This window comes from Chiloscyllium punctatum, chromosome 34 (genome assembly GCF_047496795.1).
Source record: "Chiloscyllium punctatum isolate Juve2018m chromosome 34, sChiPun1.3, whole genome shotgun sequence".
Lineage (NCBI taxonomy): Eukaryota > Metazoa > Chordata > Chondrichthyes > Orectolobiformes > Hemiscylliidae > Chiloscyllium > Chiloscyllium punctatum.
In genome coordinates this window covers 24,908,392-24,931,584 of record NC_092772.1, presented here as the reverse complement: position 1 = coordinate 24,931,584, position 23,193 = coordinate 24,908,392, and the positions used below count along the sequence as shown (strand labels likewise).

General features: G+C 44.4%; 1 long non-coding RNA gene across 2 annotated transcripts in view; it reads left to right on the top strand.

The window, feature by feature from the left end:
- Positions 1-23,193, top strand: part of LOC140458779 (uncharacterized) — a 127,418-nt gene that overhangs the window by 75,101 nt on the left and 29,124 nt on the right. Inside the window, exons 4-5 of one of the 2 annotated variants that reach the window (XR_011953696.1) lie at positions 7,934-8,068; positions 21,807-21,875. This is a non-coding gene — a long non-coding RNA (uncharacterized lncRNA). The remainder of the gene's footprint in view (positions 1-7,933; positions 8,069-21,806; positions 21,876-23,193) is intronic. The other variant, XR_011953695.1, reaches the window with a different exon arrangement.

Below are 23,193 nucleotides of genomic sequence, written 5' to 3'. Positions count from 1 at the left end.
CCCACCGCCGAGGTCAGGCTCACTGGTCTGTCGTTCCCTGGCTTGTCTTTACCACCCTTCTTAAACAGTGGCACCACTTTTGCCAACCTCCAGTCTTCTGGCACCTCACCTGTGACTATTGATGATACAAATATCTCAGCAAGAGGCCCAGCAATCACTTCTCTAGCTTCCCACAGAGTTCTCGGGTTCACCTGATCAGTTCCTGGGGATTTGTTCACCTTTAACCATTTCAAGACATCCAGCACTTCCTCCTCTGTAATCTGGACGTTTTGCAAGATGTCACCATCTCTTTCTCTACAGTCTATATCTTCCATATGCTTTTCCACAATAAATACTGATGCAAAATATTCATTTAGTATCTCCCCCATTTTCTGTGGCTGCACAAAAAGGCCGCCTTGCTGATCTTTGTGCGGCCCTATTCTCTCCCTAGTTACCCTTTTTTTCTTAATATATTTTTTAAAAACCCTTTGCATTCTCCTTAATTCTATTTGTCAGACCTATCTCATGTCCGCATTTGCCCTCCTGATTTCCCTCTTAAGTATACTCCTACTTCCTTTATACTCTTCTAAGGATTCACTTGATCTATCCTATCTATACCTGACATATGCTTCCTTCTTTTTCTGAACCAAACACTCAATTTCTTTAGTCATCCAGGATTCTCTCCACTTACCAGTCTTCCCTTTCACCCTGACAGGAATATACTTTCTCTGGACTCTTGTTATCTTATTTCTGAAGGCTTCCCATTCTCCAGCCGTCCCTTTACCTTCGAACATCTGCCGCCAATCGGCTTTCAAAAGTTCTTGCTTCATACCATCAAAATTGGCCTTTCTCCAATTTAGAACATCAACTTTTAGATCTGGTCTATCCTTTTCCATCACTATTTTAAAACAAATAGAATTATGGTCGCTGGCCCCAACGTGCTCACCCACTGACACCTCAGTCACCTGCCCTGCCTTATTTGCCAAGAGTAGGTCAAGTTTTGCACCTTTTCTAGTAGGTACATCCATATACTGAATCAGAAAATTATCTTCTACACACTTAAAAAAAATCCTCTCCATCTAAACTTTTAACACTATGCCAGTCCCAGCCGATGTTTGGAAAGTTAAAATCCCCTCCCATACCTACCCTATTATTCTTACAGATAGCTGAGATCTCCTTAGAAGTTTGTTTGGCAATTTCCCTTTGACTGTTGGAGGGTCTGTAATACAATCCTAATAAGGTGATCATCCCTTTTTATTTCTCAGTTCCACCCAAATAACTTCCCTGGATGTATTTCTGGGAATATCCTCCCTCAGCTCAGCTGTAATGCTATCCCTTATCAAAGATACCACTCCCCCTCCTCTCTTGCCTCCCTTTCTATCGTTCCTGTAGCATTTGTATCCTGGAACATTAAGCTGCCAGTCCTGCCCATCCCTGAGCCATGTTTCTGTAATTGCTATGAGATCCCAGTCCCATGTTCCAAACCATGCCCTGAGTTAATCTGCCTTCCCTGTTAGGCCCCTTGCATTGAAATAAATGCAGTTTAATTGATTAATCCTGCCTGTCCTAACTGTTTGGCTCACTTCTGTTCTCAGTTGTCCCCATCTCAGAACAAGTTCCCAAAATCTTCCCTGTGATTGTTACCACGTCCCATCCCTGCATTCCTCAAAATCCCTGGAAAGTCCTCCCATTCCTAAAGCCCGCCCTATATCTGTCAAGCTGTTCCATCTTCCACAACCCTCCCTATCACTGTAAGACAGCCCCCCCCCCCCGTCCCAGTTACTACAGCCCGCTGCATCACTAAATGCCAGTAGTCACTGTGCATCTCTATAAACTTACTATCTATGTAACCTCCTTCAGTCCCCACAGCCCTCCCTGTCTCCATAAACTCCTTCAGTCCCCACGACTCTTCCTATCTATGTATCCTGAATCATTCCCCACAAACCTCCCTAACTCCATAACCTCCAAAAGGCCCCACAACCCTCCCTATCTCCATAATCTCATCCTGACCCGATGACCCTCCCGTTCAGGGTAACCTCCTTCAATCCCCATGATCCTCCTGCTCTGTGCAAACTCCTTCGGGCCCAACAGCCCTGCAGATCTCTTTGGCCCCTTTCAGGCCCCACATTACTCCCTATCTCCATAATGTTCTTCAGTCACCACTGCACTCTCTGTGTCCATAATCTCATACGGTCCCCACATCACTCCCTCCTTAATTCCAAAGCCTCTATTACCTGTTGAACCTGTAAGCTACCTTTTCCAGACTGAGAAACAAGAATTCCCATAACCATTTCTGCTGCCAGTCTGAAACCAAACAGTGTCAGCCTGACAGTAGGTCGGGAGCTGAAATATGTTTGAAATGATATGTCAATATACAATAACTGGACCCTTAGAAACACATTTAATAAAAAGACAATGTGTTTTTGAGCCTGTTGGATTGTATTTTTATTGGTGTGAGTATAAATGGCAGAGTAGATAAGGGTGAAGGAGTGGCTGTAGTGAGGATACGGTGTATTTGAATTATCAGAAGCCTTTACACAAGTTTCAATAAGGGCTAAGGAGTAACTTGGTAGAGAATAGGGCACCTTAACTATCAGGAGGTGGGTGAGATATTGGACAAGATAGTGTTGTCAGAAGTTACTGTGGAGAAAGACATGGAAGCTCGGGAACGTGGGGAAATAAATAGTGATGTCTTGGAAAGAATCCTCACCAGAGAAGAGAAAGTGTTGGAGTCTTAAAACAAACAAAGGTCGATCAATCCTCAGTAGCTCATTATGTCTATCCTAGAATATTGTGGGAAGCTAGGGAAGAGGTTGCGGTGTCCCTAACAGAGATATTTATATTATCCACAGACACAATGAGTTACCGGAAGACTGGAAGGTGGCTAATGTTATTCCATCACTTAAGGGTTGCAGGGAAAAGCAAGGAAATTATAGTCCCGTGAGCCCAGTGTTGGGGAAGTTGTTGGAGGAGATTCTGAGAGAAAGGAGCTACATATATTTGGAAAGGCAAGGGCTGATTAGAGATAGTCAGCGCATGGCTTTGTGAGTGGAAAACTGTGTTTCACACACTGGATTGATTCTTCGAGGAGTTGGCCAAGAGATAGACGAAGGCAGAGCAGTCACCGTTGTCTACATGAGATTTAGTAAAGCATTTGACAAGGTTCCAAGGGATGTAGAACATCTAGTCAAGAGGCAGAAGGAAGCTAACCTAAGGTTGAGGAATCAAGAATCAGAAGCAGGGCTCGAGAGAGTTACATGTGGCAGCACGGTGGCTCAGTGGTTAGCACTGCTGCCTCCCAGCACCAGGGACGTGATTTTGATTCCAGCCCCAGGCAATTGTCTGTGTGGAGTTTGCACTTCTCTCCATGTCTGTGTGAGTTTCCAATAGGTGCTTAGGTTTCCACCCACAGCCCAAAGATGTGCAGGTTTGGTGAATCAGCCATGAGTTTTTCAAGAAAGGGAATCGAGATAATCCTGGGAATCACAGGCCTGTCAGTCTTCTCTCTGTGATGTGCAGATTATTGGAGAGGACTCTGAGAGACAGGATTTGTGATTCCTTGGAAAACCATAGTTTGATTAGAGGAAGTCAGCATGGCTTTGTAAGGGACAGGTCATGACTCACAAATCTTATTGAATCCTTTGAGAATGTGACAAAACACATTTATGGCTCATTGAGAAAGTGCAGAGCATGGGATACAGGGAAACCTGCCTGTCTGGATACAGAATTCCTGGCCCGTAGAAGACAGAGGGTGATGACAGATGGAAATCTTTCAGCCTGGAGCTCAGTGACCAGTGGTTTTCTGCAGAGAGAGGTTACAGGACCTCTGCTTGTTGTGATTTTATGAATGACTTGGATGTGTGAGTGGAAGAGTGGGTTAGTAAGTTTGCCAATGACACGAAGGTTGGTGGAGTAGTGAAGAGTGTGGAGATCTGTTGTAGGTTGCAACGGGACATTGACTGGATGGAGAGCTGGGCTGAGAAGTGGTAGATGGAGTTAAATCAGGAAAAGTGTGAAGTAATTCATTTTGGGAGGTGAGACTTGAATACAGAATACAGGGATAAAGGCAGAATACTGGAAAGTGTGGAGGAACAGATGGATCTTGGATTTCATGACCTGAGACTTTTCAAATTTGCCACCCAAGCTGATAATGTTGGATAGAAGGAATATGTTGTATTCGCTTTCGTTAGCTGCGGAATTGAGTTTTAAAGCGTGAGGTTATGCTACAGCTCTATGCAGCCCTGTTTAGATCCATTTGGAATATTGTGTTCAGATTTCGTCCCTTCATTTCAGGAAGGATATGAAAGCTTTAGAGAGGGTAAAGAGGAGATTTACCAGGATGCTGCCTGTACTGAAGGGCATGTCTTATGAAGAAAGGTTGAGGAAACTAAGGCTTTTCTCATTGGAGTGAAGAAGAGTGCACTGTGACTTGGAAGAGGTGAACAAGATGGTGTGAGGCATAGATAGATTGAGTAGTGAGAGACCTCTTTATTCCATGGCATACATGGTACCAGGGGCATAATTTGAGGGTGATTGGAGGTTGGGTAAGGGGAGAATTCAGATGTAGGTCCTTTACACAGAGAATGATAGGTGGGTGGAACGGGACATTTTAACAGACTCTTGGATAGGCACATGGATGATAACAAAATGAAGGATATGTCGGTTAGTTTGATCTGACAGTCGGGTAAAAGATGTGCATGCCATCGTGGCCGAATGGTCTTGTGCTGTACTGTTCTGTGTTCTACGATCCGTATGGTAAACTGGGTAATATGTTCAGATCAATGTAGAAGGATATGGCATTCAGGAGGAGCTATTCAACTGGATACAAAATTGGGCTGGATGGTAGGAGACAGAGGCTGATGGGAGACATGTTGCCTTTCTGACTGGAGACATGTGACCAGCGGTGGAGTCGGTCTCCTGGTGTTTGTCATTTTGATAAATGGTTTGGATGGGAATATTGGTTTTGTGGTAAGTAAGCTTCTTGGTTGACACTGAAATTGGTGGTAAACTGGACAGTGAAGAAGGTTATCTGTGATACAACAGGATGGACAGTACTGCTGGGATAGTGGGCTGAAGAATAGCAGATGGAGTTTAATTAGATAAAGGTGAGGTGTTCCATTTTAGTGAAACAAACCAGGGTGGGACTTGTACAGTTAATGTTTGGGCCCTGGGTAGTGTTGTCAGTCAGAGACCCAGGAATGCAGGTAGACCGTTCTTTGAAAGTGGTGTCACAGGTAGACAGGCTAGTGAAGCAGGTGTTTGGGATGGTTACCTTCTTTGGGCAGAGCATTGAGAGTAAAAGTTGGGACGTCATGTTGTAGCTGTACAGGACATTGGTGAGGCCACCATAAAAGCATTGTTGACCAGTAGGAAGTACTCATCTGGTTCACTTACGTCCTTGAGAGAAGAACATCTGACATTCTAACCTGGTCTGTCCTGGACGTGACACCAGACCCACAGCAATATGGTAGACTCTGTGCTATACTCTGGGTAATTAGCAGTGATACCCTCATCCCACGAATGAATAAAAAAAAACCTATGTCCCTCCCTACCTCTGTAAACCCCTCCAGCTGCAGCAATCCGTACTGGCTTTGTAACACTGTTCAGACCCTGACCACTCTCTGTAACACTCTCACCACCTCCAGCACCTTCACCTCTCCATGTTCCTTTTGTGACATAAAACCTTGACAATTATTCCCTCTTCCATCTGACCTCCTCCTGTGAGCAGACCCTTTGCAATCCCTTTAAAACTTACTCCTAAAACTTTCTCTCACTTCAGGATTTTAAGTACTTTTTGGTGATCCTCTAAGCCCGATAATCTAATATGATCCTTTTTACTTGAGTGAGGGACCGATGGGGATTTCTTGCTGAGGATTTGGCTGTTTCAATGGAATGTCCTTTTGTTGATGTTTTACACTGCTCCTTCAAATGTTTTCCACTGTTCATTGACAGGCACATATTTCAGTCTGTTTAGCCTGTTTACCTTGGTCAGTTCTCTCAAACTTATGTAATTGGTTATTTTTGTTTCTAGTTGTAGCTTGTCCTTTCTGTGATTCACTTTAAAACTTTATATTATTTTAAACTGCACTTTATCACAATTTCCATGAGGATCTCTCCAGGTGACATGACTCATTCACTCAGTTTCATCACACAATGGTCGCTCTGAGATAGTTATGTCCCTAGCCAGTTGCACAATTTATTCAAAGCAACACTGAAAGTTCTCTGAAGTCCTCTTCCAATATCACTGTTGTCAGTGTGACAGTCCCAGATATTGTGAATATTGAAGTTTCCGAAAATTATCACAATGTGTTTGTTTAAAAATTCCAATCAGTTCCTGTGTAATGCAGTGATGAGCAATGAAATGCTGTTCGGTGGCTAAAACTGTTCTGCTGCTTGTGTCCTTAGCAAGTAGTAGCCAGAATTTACATTCAGACTGAATCTACTTCATGACCTGAGGTCAAATGATTTCACTGTAATGTCTTTCTTACCCATTATTGTTAGCCTCAGTTTGCCTCAGTTTCTGCAAGGTTGTGATCCATTGAATGTTTATGTCCACCTTTTGTTGGCCCTGTAACCACGTCTCTCTGGTGTCTAAATCTTTTTTTATCTCAGTGTCAGAAATCCATCTACCTTATTGATAAGACTTCGTCCATTCAAAAAAAATCATAATTTCCTCTTTCCCACAATTTCCTGTCACAAACCTATTCACTGATGTACAGTTTTAGTTAAACTCTGTCCCATCCTGTTCCTTTCTGATTGCCTTCAGCCACATTCTCATGTTGCTCCCATACTTCACCTTTTCTCTTTGTATTTGGAAAGCTCCTTTCACCTGGACCCTGTCCCAGCATCCTCTCTGTCAGTTTTAAGCCCTATCCATAAACGTATAGACATGATTGGCCAGGTCACAGGCCCAAGCACAGTTCCAGTAGGACCATCCTAATGGATTTTTTTATAAATCAGGTAGGGGATGTGGGTGTCTCTGGCTAACCAGCCTTCATTGCCTATCCCTAGCTGCCCATGAGCTGAATAGCTTGCTCGGCCATTTCAAAAGGCAATTGAGAGGCAAACACTTTGCTGTGGGTATGTAGTGCAGACCAAGTGAGGATGATCAGATTTCGTTGTCGAAAGGGCAAGTGCGCGGCACGGTGGCTCAGTGATTAGCGCTTCTGCCTCACCGCACCAGCGTCCCAGGTTCAATTCCAGCCGCGGGCGACTTTGTGGAGTTTGCACGTTCTCTGCGTGAATTGCCTCTGGATGCTCCGGTTTGCTTCCACGGTCCCAAGATGCGCAGGTCGGGCGAATTGGCCATGCTACATTGCCCCTAATGTTAGTTGATTTAGGTCGAGGATGATGGGTCTGAGTGGGTTACTCTTGGGTCGAAAGGCTGTTTCCACACTGTAGGTAATCTAAGGGATTGTGTTTTTTGTACATCAACAATGGTTTCATATTTGTTTATGGATTGTTCATTGATATTTTTAAAATTATTGATTTTAAATTCCACCATATCTTATGATGAGATTCAAAACTGCCTCCCCTGAACATTAGCTGAGGTTTTGGACAAATGCGCTAACAATAATGTTATTAGGCCATCACTTCACCTGCTCACTGGTTGCTCATCCCTGAGCACTGATACATGAAGCTAAACCCATTCTTCCAACATGACTGTGTGATCCTGAAGTCTTCCAGCACTCCAGTGATATCACTCAGTCTCTCTCCATGTGGTATCCCTCACTGTGTGGCTCTAATTGCTGCCTCTGTCAGTGTCTCTCACTCTTGCAGCTACTCTAGATCCTGGGCCAACAGAATTCTCCACTCCAGAGAGACGCAACAGTGCAGGCTAGGGATGGAGACTGGGATTTTCCAGATATCTGTGAGGCTCATTTCCATTCTCCTTGTCTACTCGTCACTGCATCAGTCTAATTTCCCATTCTGTCTGTCTCTCTGTCTCCTGTAGGTACTCAGGAAGTTGCTGACTCAATAGACTTCCCAACTGCTGTGTGTCTCATCCATCACCTCATTGAAGATAGTTGGTCAGCCAGAGAGGCAAAGGGCAGGGAGATCTGGAGCTTTCAATAAATCCTACAGTGAGGTAAGATCACTGATAGTGCACAGAGCAGACAGCAATGAGAGGGCTCCAAACATCGCTGACAAGACATGATATAGATAAGTGCTGGATGGGGAACACAGTATGGACACACCCCATGCTCAGTCACCACGTCTACTTTAACTTATGTTGCACTGAGAAAGCATCGGGAGTTCAGAGTTATTAATCCAGGCCTGCACTGTCTTAGTGAGCATCAGGACAACAGACATTAAAGCCGGCTTCCGATGAGAGGTTGGGAACGCTACCTGGGATCTTTCTGTTCTGTATTCTCCCTCCAACACTGTACTAACACTCACTACTCTGCAACACTGTATCTATGGCATGGCTTATGCACCAGTGCCTTCAGTAATTTTTAACTCCCATAACAGTCGTTGTCCCTGTAACCTGCTCCATTCCCGATAGTCGCTCCATGTACTTGAGACGTACTGCATTCCAGACTACCATCTCTATCGCTGTAACCTGTTTCAGTGTCTACAACATGCCTTATTTTGGTACACTAATCCTCTTTAACTGGATACAGAGTGATACAGCACGGAAACAGAACCTGTGGTCCAATTCCTCAGTGCTGCCCATATTACCAAAACTGAATGAGTCTCATTTGCCTGCATTTGGCCCTTATCTCTTCAAACCTTCTCCTCTCCATGTACCTGCCCAAATGTCTTTTCCATGCTGTAATTGTTCTTGTTTCTCCCATGTGCCTGAGGCAGTCTGTTCCGTCTATGCACCATCCTCTGTGGATAATGATCCCCCTCAGCTTCCTCTTTAAATCCTTTCTCTCTCTCACCTCCTGTTTATACCCTCTAGGTTTGGACTCACCTACATTTGATTATTCACCATTCTTAGGGTCACCCCGTGGCCTCCTCTGCCCAATGGAAATATTTAGGGCAATGTTACAAATATCTCCAACGTATGGAACAAAGTATTGGCCAATGATGGCAAATGTGCCAAATGCCACTTTCCCCATCCTGTCCACCTGTGATGCCACTTCCGAGGAACAATGTAACTTGCACCCCCTGGTCTCTCTCTCTCTCTGTTCAACAACCCTGCCCAGAGCCCTTCCATTAACTGTATTAGTCCTCCCTGGTTTGACTTAACAAAATCCAACACCTGAATTAAACTCCATCTTTCATTCCTTGGCCCACTGGCCCAGTTGGTCAAGATCCCCTTTGATAACCGTATTCACTGCCCACGACACCATTCATTTGATCATCAACAGACTTTCGCACAATCACTCCTAAAGTTTCAACCAAATCGTTTATGTCGATGATGCACATCAGTGGACCCAGCCCGATCCTTTTTTCAATAATGGAATAAAACCATATTCTTGTCATAGAGCCATACAGCATGGAAACTGACCCTTCAGGTGATACCCACCATAATCTAAAACTAAACTCTTCCCAGCTGCCTGTTGCTGACCCATATCACTCCAACCCTTCCCTATTCACCTGTTTATCCAAATATCTTTTAAACATTGTAATTGTACCCACATCAACCCCTTTCTCAGGAAGTTCATTCCACACTCAAACCACCCTTTGTGTAGCAAATTGCCCCATATCTTTTTTTGAACATCTCTCTCCGCTAACCTTAAAAATGTGGCCCCTCCTCTTGAGACTCCCCCATCCTGAGGAAAAGGCAACTACCATAAAATTGATCTATAAATCATTTTTTTTCATAAACCTTTATAGCATCATGTCTCAACCTCCAGGCTCCAGTGAAAAAAGACTCAGCCTATCCAGCCATTTTTCAGAACTCAAGCCTTCCATACCCAGCATGGTAGTGGGCGGCACGGTGGCACAGTGGCACAGTGGTTAGCAATGCTGCCTCACAGCGCCAGAGTCCCAGGTTCAATTCCTGCCTCTGGTGACTAACTGTGTGGAGTTTGCACATTCTCCCCGTGTCAGCGTGGGTTTCCACAGTCCAAAGACGTGCAAGTCAGGTGAATAGGCCATGCTAAATTGTCTGGAGTGTTAGGTAAGGGGTAAATGTGGGGGTATGGGTTATGTACCTTAATCAGGTTCTGCGCTTCGGCGGGTCGGTGTGGACTTGTTGGGCCGAAGGGCCTGTTTCTGCACTGTAAAGTAATCAAATCTCAATCAATATCCTGGGAAATCTCTTCTGAATGCCCTGCAGCTTAATAATATCCTCCCTGTTAACTGGGCGACCAGAACTGGACAGAGTATTGCAGAACAGGCCTCACAAATGTCTGTACAATCTCAATATGACGTCCCAAATCCTCCAGTCAATGGACTGAGCAATAGTCAGGCATGCCAAACACTGTCTTATCCATCCTGTGATGTAAGCTTCAAGGATTATGTACCTGAACCCGGAGGTCCCTCTGCTCTAAAACACTAACGGAAGCTCTAACATTAATTGTATAAGCTCTCCCCTTGTTTGTTTTACAAAATGCATTATCTCATATTTATTCAGATTGAATTCCATTTTTTTCAGCCCATTCACTCCCTTCATCAAGATCCCTTTGTAATCTCAGAAAACCTCCTTCACTGTCCATGATGCCACCCTCCAGCCTGCCAGCCCATCACACATGGCTGTCAGTAGTACACATACCTTTGCTAGGGGCTCCACAATTTCTTCCCTAGCATCCCACAGTGTCCTGTGATACACTTAATCAGGTTCTGGGACTTGCCACAGCTTTGTGTTTTAAAACCTCCAGCACCACCTCTTCTATAACATGCACTCTTTTCAAGTCATAGAGATATACAGCATAGAAACAGACCCTTCGGTCCCCAACTCATCCAGGCTTCCCAGAAGATCTAAATAAATCCATTCCCTTTTCCAGCATTTGGCCCACATACGTCTACACCCTTACTACACCCTTTTAAATGTTGTAATTGTATCAGTCTCCGTTACTTTCTCTCTCAGCTCATTCCATACACCCATCACCATGTGTGTGAAGAAGCTGTCCCTTCAGTCCCTCTGTAAACCATTCACCTCTAACCTTAAACTTATGCCCTCTAGTTTTGGACTCCCCAACTTCTGGGAAAAGGCCTTGAATGCTTACCCTATCCATGCCGCTCATATTCATATCAGGACCTCTGTAAGGTCATCCCTCTGTCTCCGATTCTCCAGTGACAGTAACCCCAGCTTATTCAGCAACAACCCGGGCAATGTCTTGTTAATCTTTTCTGAGCCCTTTCAAGTTTTGCAACATCCTTCCTGTAGCAGAGAGACTGGAATTGCAGAGAACTCCAATTGTGGTCGAATGTATTACTGTTGTTCCCTGAATTCCCCGGTCTTTCTCCACAGTAAGTTCTGGAGTGAAAAAAATGTTTAGGATCTTAGCAAATATCCTGCAATTCCACACTTCGATGGCCTCATTGATCTTTAATGGACACTATTTTGTCCTGAGTTACTTATGCACTGTTAATACACTGATACAATCACTTTTGGATTACCCTTTCCTTCTCTGCTGAGGCTATTTCATTTAGCCTTTCTCCATTCCTGTTTTCCACCCAAAGTGTATTCCAACAGCCCCTGTATATCCTCAGGGATTCCTTTGATCCAGATGGCTATACTGACATGTTGCCCCCATTTCCTTGACCAGACCCTCAATTTCCAGCCAGTGTTTCCGAATGCTGTCAGCATTGACCTGCACACAAACAGGAAAATGCTGGCGCTGATCGATCAGTTTATCTCACTTTTAAAATATTCTCACTTGCCAAACTTCCCTTTTCCTGTAAATAATTCCCTTCCCCAATCACATTTTGAAATTTCCTGGCTAATACGATCAAGATTGGTCGGGCCCCATTTTATAACTTGCACTTGTGGACCAGGCCTGTCCTTTTCCAAAGCTGTTTTCAAACTACTAGAACTGTGCTCACTTTGGCAAAATGCTTTCCCACTCACATCTCAGTCCCTCTCCCTACCTTAATTCCCAAGTGGAGGTCACGTTTTGCCCCTTTCTCTTTTCAGGCTATTTACATATTGATTGGGAGTTTTCTGGAACAAAATTACCAAATTCCTCCCTTGCAAACGCTGAACACTGGCAGTCCCAGTCTAGGTTTGGAAAGTTCTAAAGCCATACCATAACAGCCCTATTATTATGGTTGTTATTTAAGATGTCCCGACATATTTGTTCCTCAGTCTGCCACAGATTATTCGGGGTCAGCAGTCCGATCGTATCAAAGTGATGACCCATTCTTATTTCTCAGTTCCACTAACATAGCTTCACTGGGCGATCCCACAGGAATATCCTCTCTAAGTACTGCTGTGATGATTCATGCAATCAAAACCCACCACCACACGTCCTCTCTTGCCTCCCCTTCCTGTAGCATCTCTACCTTGAAACAATGAACTGCCAGTCATGTCCCTCCCCCAGCTGTGTTTCTGTAATAACTATAATATCCCAGTCCCATGTTCCAATCCATGCCCTGAGTTCATCTTCCTTAGCTGTCTGGCCCCTTGTATTGAAATAAATGCTGTTTAATGATCAGTTTTCCCCCATTCCCTGCTATTTTCTTGCCTGCCTTGTCTGCTGAAATTGCTGTCTTTAACTCGTGTACCAGCCTCAATCTTCTTTCTGACCTTACGTTTATTTAAGGTCCAACACCCTGCCACACTAGGTTATATCCTCTCAAGCATCTCGAGCAATTCACCCCACCAGGATATGGGTCCCTCTCCCCCTCCCAGTTGAGATGCCTTCCCCGCCCCCCTGTCTCCCTGTGCTGACACCTTCAGGGATCTATGGACTTGTCCACCAAGGTCCCTGTATTCCTCAGTACTCCACAAGGACCTACCATTTATTATGTCTGTACTTCTCTTATCGTACCTCCCACAGAGTATTACCTCACTTCAATCAGAACTAAACTCTGCTTAGATTATCATCCGATCGACATCGGACCACAGACAGAGACCATCCTCCTCACTGTGAACGACACCCTCACCTTTCATGTCATCTGCAAACCGACTAATGATACCTTCTGCTTTCACATCGAGTTATTAATGTTCAATGGTTCCTGCACAGTTCCCTGTGGTACACCCGGTGGTGAAAATATTCTATCCATCAATTTTGCATCCAATTTGCCAACTTGCCTTGGAACCCAGTCCTTTTGGACCAGCCTTCCATGTTGGATCTTGTTTAAGGACTTATTCAAGTCCATGTAAACCACATCATCTGCACTGCCTTCATCAATATACTTAAGCATCATTTCAAAAAAACTGAACTGAATTCCTCAGACAGTATCTTCCTCTACCAAATCCGTGATGACTAAACCGAGTTGATCCTTACCTTTGCAAGTGTTGATTCATCCTCACAGTAGTTTCCAATAATGTTCCTCCCCCTGCTGTCAGACTATCTGCTCTGTAATTACCTGGCCCTATCCCTGCTGCCCTTTTTGAACAACGGACCCACATTATTGATCCTCCAGTCATTCAGCACTTCACCTGTGTCCAGCAAAGTATTATATTTATCCACCAGGGCCCCAACAATCTCTGGGTAATTAGCAGTGGGGTCATAGAATGCTGGTCTAGGCAGTGACACCCACATCGCATGAATGAATAAATAAAAATACATATACCCTCCCTACCTCTGCAAACCCCTCCAGCTGCAGCAATCCGTGCTGGCTTTGTAACACCGTTCAGACCCCGACCACTCTCTGTAACACTCTCACCACCTCCAGCACCTTCACCTCTCCATGTTCGTATCGTGTCAATAAACCCTGACAACGATTCCCCTTCCCATTGCCCCCCTCCTGCGAGCAGAGCCATTGCAATCCCTTTAAAACTTACTCTAAAACTCTCTCTCACTTCAGGATTTTAAGTACTTTGTGGTGATCTTCTCAGCCTCATAATCTAATATGATCCATTTTGTCCTGAGTGAGGGACCGGTGGGGATTTCTTGCTGAGTTTTTGTCTGTTTCAGTGGAATGTCCTTTTGTTGAGTATTTTACACTGTCCTTCAAAAGTTTTCCACTGTTCATTTACAGGCACATATTTCAGTCTGTTTCACCTGTTTATCTTGGTCAGTTCTCCTCTCAAACTCATGTAATTGGCTATTTTTGTTTCTAGTTGTAGCTTGTCCTTTCTGTGATTCACTTTAAAACTTTATATTTCTTTAAACTGCACTTTATCACAATTTCCCAGAGGATCTCTCCAGGTGACATTACTCATTCACTAAGTTTTATCACACAACAGTCTCTCTGAGACAGTTACGTCCCTCGCCAGTTGCACAATGTGTTATTCTAAGAAACACTGAAAAAAATTCTCTGAACTCCTCTTCCAATATCACTGTTGTCAGTGTGATTGTCCCGGACTTTGCGAATATTGACGTTTCACTAAATGTTCACCATGCCTGTATTAAACATTCCAATGAATTCCTATTTATTGCAGTGACGAGCCATGAAATGCTGTTCGGTGGGTGGTCGAAAACTGTTCTGCTGCTTGTGTCCTTGGCAAGTAGTAGCCAGAATTTACATTCAGACTGACTCTACTTCATGATCTGATGCCAAATCCTTTCTCTGTAATGCCTTTCTTACCCATTATTGTTAGCATCATCCATTTTGCCTGAATTTGCACAAGGTTGTGAACCATTGAATATTTACGTTCCACCTTTTGTTCGCCCTGTAACCACATCTCTCTGGTGTCTAAATCTCTTTTATCTCTGTGTCACAAATCCATCTACCTTGTTGCAGAGACTTTGTCCATTAATAAAAAAAACATAATTTACTCGTTCCCACAATTTCCTGTCACAAATGGATTTGCTGATCTACAGTTTTAGTTAAACTTTGTCCCATCCTGTTCCTTTCTGTTGTCTTCAGTCACATTCCCACGCTGCTCTGATGCTTCACCTTTTCTCTTTGGATTTGGAAAGCTCCTTTCACCTGAAGCCTGTCCCTGCATCCTCTCTGTCAGGTTAAAGCCCTGTCCGTAAATCTACCAACGTGATTGGCCAGGACATTGTTCCACTGGAACTGTGCTGGGACCAATCTGGATGGATTTTTTTTAAAAATCAGGTATGGGATGTGGGTGTCTCTGGCTGACTAGCCTTTATTGCCCATCCCTTGCTACCCTTGAGCTAAGCAGCTGGCTCGCCCATTTCACAGGGTCATTGAGAGGCAAACACTTTGCTGTGGGTATGTCGTGCAGACCACATGAGAGTGAACTGTTGTCTTTCTCTGAAGGTCAAGTGTTTGGATTTTTATCAATACGTATTTATGGATTGTTATTTCCAATTTATGAAACATATATTCATTTAAAATTCCACATGGTTAGAAGTTAGAAAGAAGAAGGGGGTGGTCACTTTGTTGGGACTGTATTGTAGACTGTTGTAGACCCAACAGATACCAGAGGAGCAGCTGTGTAGAGAGATTGTAGATAACTATAGGAATAATAGAGGAGTGCAGGCTGGAGATTTTAATATTCCCTGTATTGACTGGGCCACCTAGAGTATAAAAAGACCTGGACAGAGGGCAATTTTTCAAATGTGTCCAAGGGAGGTTCCTAAATCAATATGCAGAGGGCCCTACTCTACTCAGGCAGGTGCAACACTGGACCTCCCTCAGAAAACGAGGTCGGGCAAGTGACTGAAGTGTCATTCAGAGAGCACTTTGGGTCCAGTGCCCACAACTGTCTTCGTTTTAACATAGTTATGGAGAAAGATCAGCAGGTCCACAGATTGAAGAGGACAACTGGAACAGGGCCAGGTTTGGGGCCATTCTGCAGGATCTGGCCAGCGTCAATGCTGTGAATTTAAAATTGCACAATGCCCAGCTAAAATCCAACTCGCTTTGGAAGCGCTGGTGATCACTGTAACAGATGAAAGGCTTAAACTAAATTTGTTTGATATTATATTCCATGACACTGCCATTCTGTTGATATGAATTCTGTACCTTAGGATTGTGCTCCACAACCACCTGATGAAGAAGCAGTGTTCTGAAAGCTAGTGCTTTCAAATAAACCGGTTGGACTGGAACCGAGTGTCGGGTGATTTTTAACTTTGTCCACCCCCAGTCCGACACCGGAACCTCCATATTATGATTCTAATCGATTGGGTGAGTCTGTTTGAAGGAAAAGGAACAACTGGCAAATGGGAGGCTTTTCAAAGTGTGATCTCAAGAATCCAGGACCAGTATGCCCCATTGGGGTAAAGGGAAAAGCTGGCAGGGTTAAGGATCCTTGGCTGGTGAGGGATAATAAGGCTCTGGTCTTGAAATGAAGACTGCATACATTGGGTTTAAGATTTCCATATCTACATATTCTTAAAGACACGATTAATCTGTAGAGACCCTACAATCCTCTCAGGCCCTGTAATACTCCCAATCTGCAGAAGTCGTTCCAATGTCTGTGACTCTTTCAATACAGTTCCTACCAGACCCACTATCTATGTGATATCTTTTCATTGCCAGCACCCACCCTGTCAATGTAAGCTCCTCCAGTGTCTCCATCCATCTACTCATTTCCACAATCTTCTCCAGCTCTTCCATGTGTAAACATCCCCCTCCCCTACAACCCTTCCCACTCTGACCAAACTGGAGGAGGTTACTAATGCTCCCTAATCTGTGAAACTGTCTCCAACCAAAATTGCTGTCTTTATCACTTGGAGAATCTGTCTGATTCCACACCCCCTTTATCTAAATAACCTGCAGAACCTAAGCCTTCCTGTGTCTATAAACATCTTCTGTCACGACTACCCTCCATACGTCTAATTGTTTTTCCAATCTGTACAACCCACTTTATCTCTGTACTCACCTCCATTCACCTGAAACATTCCTGTCTGTGTAAAACACCCCATCCTACCAACATCCTTATCCCTGTAAACTGCGCCATTCCTCCCAACCTCCCCATCTCCATGAACTCCTGTCGGCCCGACAGCTCTCCACATTTCTGTAACCTCCTGTGGCTCTATGCTCCTCCCTCCCTGTGAAAGCACCTTCAGTCCCCACAATTCTCCCAGTCTGGTCATCTGCTCCAGATCAGACCATTGCTGTCTCTGTTACCTCATACAACTTTAGCAACGCCTCCTATTTGTGTCACTTCATTCAGATCGCATCCTCTCCCGCTTCCCGAGACCTCTTGCTGCCATCATAACCCTTGCTATTTACAACATGGAATAGCACATTCCAGTACAAGCCCTTCTGCCCTCAATATTGTGCTGACCTTTTATCCTACTCTGAAGATGAAACGAACCTACATACCTTACATATTACTATCATTGTTGTGCCTATCCAAGACTTGCTTAGATGTCTGTAATGTGTCTGAATCTACTACCATGGCTGGCAGTCCATTCCACGCACCCACCACACTCTGTGTAAATAACGTACCATTCCCTTCCATGCCGACAGGATATCCCAACCCAATCTAGTCCTACCTGCCAGCACCTGGCCCATATCCCTCTGATATCTAAACTAAACCTTCTGCCAATTACCTTAAACGTATGTCCCCTTGTGATAGCCATTTCGCCATGGGATGTAGTCTCTGGTTATCCGCTCTATCGATGCCTCTCATTCCCTTGTACACCTCTATCAAGTCACCATTCTTCCTCCTTCGCTGTGATCAGAAAAGCCCTAGCTTCCACAACCTACCTTCTATGGGCATGCCCTCCAGTCCAGGCAGCTTCCTGCTAAATCTCCTCTGCACTGTCTTTAAAGCTTCCACATCCTTCCTATAATGAAGCGAACCGAACTGTTCACAATATTCGAAGTGTGGTCTAACTGGGGTTCTGTAGAGCTGCAGCAAAATCTCACATCTCTTAAACTCAATCCCCCTGCTAATGAAAGCCAACACACCATCTGCCTTCTTAACAGCCTGTCAACTTGGGTGGGAACCTGAGGGACACAGGATCCCTTTGTTCCTGCACACTGCTAAGAATCCTGCCTTTAACCACGTAAAGTTTTTTGCAGAATCCTCCAATCGAAAACTATCCCTATCTTTGTAAGTTCCTCCAGTCCCTACAACACTCATAAACTGTGAAACCTCCTCAAGTCCATATATTCCTAATGTCTGCAAAATCCTCCCGTCCTGATGTCCCTCCATATCTCTGTAACCCCCACCATCCTCCAGTGCCCTTCTGGGGAACATTGCAGAGGAAGGAGGAGTTGGAGAGTCTAGGCCATGTTACAAGGTATGAAGGGCTGCAGAACCTGGAGGATGGTACAAATGTCGGAAGGGACGTGGGTCTTGAAGAATGTTAGGTGTTCTGGGATTCATTGAACCTGCAGGATGGGACAGGGGATGGCTTGTGGAACCTGGAGGATATTATGATTTGAACCACAGGTAATTTTTGATTGGAACATTCAGCCGATCTTATAGTCATAGAGATGTACAGCATGGAAACAGACCCTTCATTCCAACCCAGCCATGGCGACAGGATATTCCAACCCAATCTAGTCCCACCTGCCAGTACCTGGCCTATCTCCCTCCAAACCCTTTCTATTCATATATCCATCCAAATGCTTCTTAAATGTTGTAGTTGTACCATCTGTAAGATTGGCTGAAAGATCCAATCAAACATTACCTGTGGTTCAAATCATAATACCCTCCAGTTTCCACAACCCATTCATGGTCCCATCCTGCAGATCAGATATCCCAACCCAATGTAGTCCCACCTGCTAGCACCCGGCCCATCTCCCTCTAAACCCTTCCTATTCAGATACCCATCCAGATGGCTTTTAACTGTTGCAGTTGTACTAGCCTCCACCACTTCCTCTGGCAGCTCATTCCATACATATACTATCCTCTGCGTGAAAAAGTTGCCCCATTTTATCTTTTATATCTTTCTACTCTCACCCTAAACCTCGCCCTATAATTCTGGACTCGCACACCCCAGGAGAAAACCTTTGTCTATTTACCCTGTCCATGCCTCTCTTGATTTTATAAACCTCTATCAGGTCACCCTCAGCCTCTGACTCTCCAGGAAAAACAACCACCACCTGTTCAAACTCTCCCTACAGCTCAGCCCTGGCAACGTTGTTGTAAATCTTTTCTTGGACCCTTTCAAGTTTCACAAAATCCTTCCGATTGGAAGTAGAACAGAGTTGCATGCAGTATTCCAAAAGTGGCCTAACCACTGTCCTGTACACCCGCAACATGACCTCCCAACTCCTGTACTCAATACTCTGACCAATAAAGGAATGCATACCAAGCACCTTCTTCGCTATCTGTGACTCTACTGTCAAGGAACTCTGGATTTCATTTGAAAAATTGCATAGACAGGTAGAGTGGCCCGAGGTCTTCTGGATAATGCTAGTTCAGTCTGAGCTGGGAGGCAGAGCCAGTGAAATATTTGCAGCGCTGTCTGATGAATGGTCGAGAGATAATGCACATGTTAAACAGGCTGTTTTAAGGGCTTATGGATTGCTTATGAAAGGGAAGCCACTACAATTCCCTTTACTGTACCATCACTATCTGTCAAAGCTCCTTCAGGTCTATATCCTCCGAATTGTTGAAACCTGCTCTCACCATTGCAACTCCCATTATTTCCTAACATTGTTGAGTCTCTAAAAGCTTCCCTATCAGGTTAATCTCCTCCATTGCATACAACACTCCTAGCCTGTGTAATCTCTTCAATTCCTATATACCGATGTATAGGTGTGACTGCTTTGTGGCCATTGTATCCTCATTTATATCTGCAAAAGGCTCTGCTCATTGTAGCACATCCTATGCTCATAAGTGAACCTGGTCTCTCACAAGATCTCTATCACTCTCTCTTCCAGTCTCTCCAAGCTTCCCTATCCCTCTTGTATCTTGCAGCTTGCACACCACTCACTCTCTCTGACATCCCTTCCAGTGCATAAATTCATCTCTCCTTCTAACTGTATCCAGTCTACAACTTCATCCCTTTCCCTGCAACATCCTCCAGTCCCTATAATCCTCTCTATTGCTGCAGCATTCTCCAGCTTATATCATCGTCCATGTGCTTGCAACATTCCCCAGTCCATACTACCCACCCTTTCCCTGTAATATTCTCCAGTCCATACCATCCTCCCTATCACTGTGATATTCTCCACATCCCACAACTGTTGCTAAATGTACGACATCCTGGAATCCTGTGAATGTTTCTACACCCTGATCAACATAGTCCATATAAAGATCCACAACCCTACACACATCCCTATCTCTGGAATCTAATCAAAGACGCTTTATCTGTCTAACTTCCACCAAACAATAAAATATTTTCTGCTGCGAACATTCTGTAGCAACTGTAACTATGTTTAACCCTGCAACATTGTCACGCCCCCAAACATCTCTCCCATTCTGTGACCTCTATCCATCCCTCAAAGGCCCTCTCTCGGTGACACGCGCCATGCATTTGCAACAAGGCAGATGGAATGACAGCATTAACCGAAGGGAACAGATATGATCGAACTGTTATTGTGGAGGTGTGGCTGCAGAATGATCATGACAGCAATGTGATTATTGAGGGGTTGTAGGGATTTAGACAGATCAGCAAAAAACCAAACAAGGTCCCGTTTTGTTGTGAAGACAGGACGCAGTCAGTGCATTAGTGAGACAGCCAATTTAATCTGGGAATCAAAATATAGAGTCATTTTGAATGGTCAGCTTCCAAATAGCAAGGGGGATCTGGAAGATCAAATCACAATCCATGCTCATTGGTAAGTTGGATACAATATTTTCTTGGTGATAGTAGACAGAGGCATGTGGAGTGGTCAATTTCTGATTGGACGTCTGTGGCCAATGATGTTTCACAAGGATCAGTGCTGCGATGTCTGTGTGTAATTTATATCTGTGATTCAGATGAAAAGGTCAGCAGTTTGAGTGGTAATTTTACAGACGACATTTGGAAAGGCATGTAATGATTAGGGATAGTTTGGGAATTGTGGATAGTGAGGAAGAGTGTTCAAGGTTGCAGCAATATGTAGATCAGCTGGAACGCTGGGCAGAGATGGGGCAAATTGAATTTCATCTGGACAGGTGTGAAGTGATGCATTTATGAAGCCAAATGGAAGAGAGAAGTACACTAATTGACTAGCTGGAAACATTGATAAACAGAGAGACATTGGAAGCAAGTCCATAGCTCCCTAAAAATAACAACACAGGATGTAGTGGTCGAGGGGGGAGTATGGTATGCTTACCTTTATTGGGCACAGTATTGAGTACAGACGTTTGCATGTCATGTTGTGACTGAATGAAACTTCAGTCAGCCATGTTTGAAAGATTGCGTGTCATTCTCGTTGCCACACTACAGGAAGGATGTGGAGGGTGTAACAGAGGGTTGGCAGAATGTTGCCTGGATGAGAATGTGTTTACTGTAAGGAGGTTGGACGCAATTGGATTGTTTTGCGTGAGTATCGGAGACTGAGGGGTGACCTGGTACAGGTATATAGCATAAGGAAAGGCGTGAATAGTGTGGATAGTTGGAATCTTCCTTCCAATGTAGAAATATGAAATTCTAGGGTGCATCGGTTTAAGGTGAGAGTGAGAAGTTTTAAGTGAGATGAATGAGGCCAGTTGTCTTTACCGAGAGGGTAGAAGCTGCTCGGGAGGTGGGAGAGGTGGAAATAAGAGCAAAGTTTTGAAGTGGCATTTAGACACAAACATGAACAGGCCGAGAATAGAGGGATATCTCCCATGTGCAGGCAGATGGGATTAGTTTAGAATAGCATCATGGTCAGCACAGCCATGGTGGGCCGAAGGGCCTATTACTCTGCTGTACTGTTCGAGTTTCTAACTTCCCGGCATCCACCCTGTCAAAGCCCCTCAGAATCCTGGATGTTTCATTCAATTTCTCTCCCATTCTTCAAAACCCCAGTAGGTTCAAGGGCAATTTTGAGTGGGAGCAGCGGCCGAGGAAAAACTAACCCGGGAGACTACAGCTAAGGTAAGACAGTTTGTTTCAAAATTACTTACCTGTAGCGGGCAGCGGAAGTGAGGTTGGAGCGCATAGCTGGGCGGGAAGGTAAGTGATTAGTATTTGAGTGGGTGATGGAGTTCAACCCTGCCAAGTGTGAGGTTGTCCATTTTGGAAGAACAAATAAGAATGTGGAATACAGGGTTAATGGTAGGGTTCTTGGTCAGGTGGAGGAACAGAGGGATCTTGGGGTCTATGTACATAGATCTTTGAAGGTTGCCACTCAGGTGGATAGAGTTTGTAAGAAGGCCTATGGAGTATTATCGTTCATTAGCAGAGGGATTGAATTCAAGAGTCGTGAGGTGATGTTGCAGCTGTACAGGACTTTGGTTAGGCCACATTTGGAGTACTGTGTGCAGTTCTGGTCGCCTCACTTTAGGAAAGATGTGGAAGCTTTGGAGAGGGTGCAGAGAAGATTTACCAGGATGTTGCCTGGAATGGAGAGTAGGTCGTACGAGGATAGGTTGAGAGTTCTCGGCCTTTTCTCGTTGGAACGGCGAAGGATGAGGGGTGACTTGATAGAGGTTTATAAGATGATCAGAGGAATAGATAGAGTAGACAGTCAGAAACTTTTTCCCCGGGTACAACAGAGTGTTACAAGGGGACATAAATTTAAGGTGAAGGGTGGAAGGTATAGGGGAGATGTCAGGGGTGGGTTCTTTACCCAGAGAGTGGTGGGGGCATGGAATGCGCTGCCCGAGGGAGTGGTAGAGTCAGATTCATTGGCGACCTTTAAGCGACATTGGGATAGGTACATGGATGGGTGCTTAATCTAGGATAGAAGTTCGGCACAACATCGTGGGCCGAAGGGCCTGTTCTGTGCTGTATTGTTCTATGTTCTATGTTCTATGTTCTCTTCTCATTGGAAAATCCCGCCATCTCCAGGATCAGCCGAGTGAACCTTCCCTGGCCTGCCTCCAATACAAGAATGTCTTTCCTTAGGGCACGCAACCTATTCATTATAATCTAGGTGTGGTCTGACATCATTTCAGCAAGACCTCCCTATTTTTAGACTCCATTCCCTTTGCCTTCTCTATGACCTGCTGATCCTGTAAGCTACCTTTTTCAGATTGATACACAAGGATTCCCAAAACCTTTGTGCAGTCAGTCTGAACCAAACGGTGTTAGCTTGACAGTAAGTCGGGAACGTGCTGGAATGTGTTATGAAGGATATGACAATAAATAATAACTGGATACTTAGAAACAATGGGAGGTGTATGATTTTATAAAAGGGGAATATTTTTAAATCTGATGGATTCTATATTTTGGTGTGACCATAAATGCAGAA